This window comes from Silene latifolia, chromosome 2, assembly GCF_048544455.1.
Source record: "Silene latifolia isolate original U9 population chromosome 2, ASM4854445v1, whole genome shotgun sequence".
NCBI classification, from domain to species: Eukaryota; Viridiplantae; Streptophyta; class Magnoliopsida; order Caryophyllales; family Caryophyllaceae; genus Silene; species Silene latifolia.
In genome coordinates, this window is record NC_133527.1 from 173,833,052 (window position 1) to 173,837,609 (window position 4,558).

Sequence of the window (4,558 nt, forward strand, 5' to 3'; positions counted from 1 at the left end):
GAAGGAAGCATGTGAGAGAGCAAAGACATTGCTAACTACTCGCTGAGTCGTTGTCTCATACAGCGAGATGTTATGTTTTGTTCAAAAAAATAAAAATTCGTCCTTATTGATGACGTGGACCATTTCGTGTAAATAGTTTGAAAGGAACACCATTTTTGTAGCTGAACGACCAAGATAGGTGGAATTAAACTTAATTGTTACTCCATTTGTCTCAATCATTTGTTTATCTTTGATGAAAATACCCCTCTCAAAGAATACATAAACTAAACAAATGGATGGGACTGACGAAGTCCATAAATATTTAGGTTGTGTATTTAACCGCAATCCTTCTGAATGCAACTGTCGCTCTTTCTCGAAGATAAAAGCTTAACTTTTCTCAGGTTGTACCCTTAAGTTGCTAAGATCGGTCGAATTTAAGTGTTCTTCAATTAAATCAGATGTAAGGTTAGAGTTGATGTTGATGTACTTCAAAGTCGGGGCGTGAATATCGCCCCGCAATGAATTTATCAGTTAAACTAGCAAACCGTCATTTCTCTGTCGGATTTGCTGATTATGAGCAAAAGCAATGATAATGTAAAAACTTGAAAGATAAATTAGTAAAATATTATACAAGGTAAAACTGAAGCATAAACAAACATCTAAAACACAAACTCGTGCTTAAGACCATCTTAAGTTAAGACGATATTCATAACCGTTTTAAATAATGTCAGATTGAAAGAGAAATTGTAAAAGGTCTCCGTATTAAGCAAGACTTACTACATCTAAAATACATGACTAGATGGTACTTTTGTTTCTTGTCTAGAGCTCTTCTTCACGGCCTTTGGAGATTTTGTTTCCCACTTTATCCTTGGCCCTCTGCAGTGCTTCCTCCATGAGCTTAGCGGCGTATTCAGCTGTTTCTTCCAGCGTCATTTCACTTTCCTCCACGCTCTTCTTTACCGCCTTTTTCACCCGTTTATTCACCTTCTCTGTCGTGCTCGAACCTTCATCCTCATCTTCATCAGTATCGCTCTCTTTTGGCACTCTAAAACTGATTCCCAAAATATAAGAAAAAAAAAAACAATAATATTTTCATCAATTTATTTCGAGTATTACATTACATGTATGTAAGATATTATGCACACACCAAATTCTGCAAAGTTAAAACTCGTGTAAGGCAGTTTTATACAAATTTATCGCAAACGAGATCTTTTAGTAACCATCAAAATCGTTATTAAAAATATAATTGAAAGAACATACTCCAAGTTGGGAGGGTAAAGTTTCATTTGTGCTGCATATAACATGGATTTAATCTTAACCCAAGAGTTAGAAAGGGATGATGTTGCGACGTGATCATCTTTATCGTTTGTTTCTTCGAGATCGATTGTTTTTGAGAGGAGAGGAAAAGAAACTAGTATAATTAAACATAAAAGAGAGAATTTAATTAGTAGCTTCATAATTTTCCATGAATTTATTATATGAATTTGCTGCGGAGAAATTTATGTTTTTGTTCAATAAATGTTTTTTTTTTAGTAATTTTGTTAATACAATTTGTTCATGAATTATTCTCCATTAATTTCTATGTGGAATCATTAGTGTCTCTAATTCATCGGCTCTAAAAATCTTGAATCAAGCGTCGATATAGGAAAGCTTACATTGAGCTCGACTTTTGTTTATCACATTTTCGGGTCTAAAATATCATTTTTTGTTTGTAATTTAAATGCTTCACAAAAAATATTAGTCCGTACATAGGGCGAATTTATTCAATTGAAATTCTCTCCATTTCCTCTCATAAATTCATTTAATAATATTCCCCCTTTACACACTATTAACCCTTTATTTCTATGTGTAAATATGCAACCGTTCGATATTGTCAAGATACAATCTGAACCGTTTAAAGGAACTTGCCTCTCCATTTCTTTTAGAAAATGGAAAGGATCTTGACTCGAATTTATTATAGTAAGATCAATTAGTCTTGCTGAAAACGGGTCGGAGCAAGTGACGGATAATGTCACTCATAAAACAGATAGGGGGGACAAGGTGGGGGCACCCCCATGTGCTTCCCTCTCTCCTCTATTTGGGTCATTTGTGAGGGAAAATGGTATCCGTCACTCCAAAGTGACGGATACGTGCCGTCACAAATGAAATTTTGTGTAGTAAGATTATCTCATGCATGCTGAAATAATTCTGTAAATAAAAGCCTAATAAATAATCTTCATTGAATCTTTTAGCCTCAATCGGTACTTTAAGAGCAGTAAGAGGATTATACATCTGATGTATTACCTCCAATTTTATAGTTTTTGAGTATTCTAATCAAGTTTTTGAGTTTTATTTTAAAGTTTTTGAGTTTCAATATAAAGTTTCTGAATTTATTCACTTAAAAATTACAACCTCTGGCTTGCTGTTTTCTTCCCATTTCATTATAATACTCCTCACATATATTAAAGAAACGGGAAGAAAAATAAAAGCCAGAGGGAGTAAGCTCTAAAAAATTACAATAAAATTCAAAAACATTACACATTAGTTTAGTTAAATTTGAGTTTTGACGGAAAAAATATTAAAATCTAACTTATAAACTTTAATATGCTCAAAGAAATATACATATGCTAAAAAACAAATAAAGTTTGAGGCAATAAGCTCAAAAAAAAAATACATATATGCTCAAAAAAATAAAAAAGTTGGATGTAGTACATCCGATGTATGTTCCTTTTTCTCCTTTAAGAGGCTTCCTTAAGAAACCGAGAGCCAGTGTACAATTCAAGCAGTTAATATATTATATAACTGGTTGTATATACAACCAATTCAATGTAGGTCAGTTTTGTTATAAAACTATCGAGTTATGTTAAGTTTGAACTTAGGGGAGGCGAAAAATTTTAGGGGGGCGAAAGACTAATTTCATAAGGTACATTCGAAAAAAATTCGGAAATTTAACTAAAAACTTCGAAATTTTCATCCGCCAGGGGGGGCGACCGCCTCTGCTAGCCCCCCCCTAGCTCCACCACTGGTGCTATGATACAAAGTTATTGAGCTTAACAGAATAATTATTAAGCTCAATAACTTCGTAAAATAGCTCAATAACTTGTAAGATAGCTCAACAACTTTGTGTATGAGCTAAACAACTTTGAGGCGGTTGTACAATGCTACTATACAACTGGTTGTAAGATAGTATTTGTGCAATTCAAGGGCCAAGGCAGAAATAAAATTGTTTTGGTTTTTTTTTTTAAGCTAAGGAAATTAGGTTGATCATAAACCCAACTTATGCCATCCTTGCGGATAAAAAAGGAAAAAAGAATAGAAAAAATACAATTTACCATGAAGAACCATGTATTAAAACTTTTAAACCCCATAAAAGAAATAAAAAATAATTTCAATATGATCGAAGATATCAACACAGCAAATCACAAGAAGAAAACTCACAAGATAGCATTTTGACCAAAACCATCAACATAGGCAACAAGGGGAACAGAGAGACCCAAAAAATTTCAGGTTTATTTATAAATCCAAAAGGATTATAAATTTCCATACACATCCATTATAAACATACATAGCTAATTTGAAGAAGTCAACAGTAATTTGGCCAATTTATAAAGTTAATTTTAGAAATATTGCTATTAAATCCTTGTTAAATTTTATCTAACCAAGGCATATGATGAAAAATGATTTTCTAAACTAAAATAGAGAGCAAATTAAAGTCAAGTCTTTAAAAAGGAGAAAATCAAGGGAGAAGGCTAAAGTTTAAGTTTTTCCAATATAATACTTCCTCCATTTTCATATGATGTACCCATTTTATTATAACTAGTGTAGATCCCGCGCAAATGCGCGATAAATATAGGCCTTTTAATTTTTTGTGTATTAGTTATATATGTTAGATTTATATCTCGCAAAATTTTATAAAAAATAACTAATGTTAAAATTAATCAAAAGAATTGAATAATTCCATGAATTGTGTTTTTTATGAAAATATTTCAATTACATCAAATTTTTTTTAAAAAATTTCCGTCACGAAGTTAATAATATGAGATACAGTTTTTATGTATAGATTATTTTAAATGAAAAATTAGTTTAATAAATGAAAATCTAATTTGTTTCCATATATAAGTTTGAGCACTTTGGAGGGAAAACTTTAGAGAAGTTGTATTCTCTATATAGAAGGATTTATACTTTTAAAATTTGCACCTCATTAATATTTATCGGTTCACTCCATTGTATTTTGATATGAAGTAAAAAAAATTGAAATGGAAAACTAATAAAAAAAATTATTTAAGTTGTGAATGTTTTTTGTCACGAAACTAATAGTAAGCATGTGTCAAGTTATTCTCTACGGTAATAATTATTGTATTACTGAAAATTTTAGCAACTTATACTTTATAATTTAATATTAAGTTTATTTTATTTTATTTTAATGAAAAAATCATAATTATGAATTTACTTAAAAAAATTAGAGTTTATTTATAGAATATATTCATTGAAAAGATAATAATGTAATGAAAGAAAATTTTATTTATTCCTTATTTAGCTAGATGTTTTTTGGAGGAAAAACTAAGAAATTTTTATTCTCTTAGTAGTAGGGAATACTCCA

General features: G+C 30.7%; 1 long non-coding RNA gene across 1 annotated transcript; it reads right to left on the reverse strand.

Annotated features, from left to right (window-relative positions):
• Positions 1 to 571: 571 nt before the first annotated feature.
• Positions 572 to 1,513, reverse strand: LOC141643397 (uncharacterized). Its single transcript, XR_012543688.1, has 2 exons — positions 1,240 to 1,513; positions 572 to 1,030 (listed from the first exon to the last, which is right to left on the reverse strand). It is a non-coding gene; the product is annotated as an uncharacterized LOC141643397 (long non-coding RNA).
• Between the last annotated feature and the right edge of the window lie 3,045 nt (positions 1,514 to 4,558).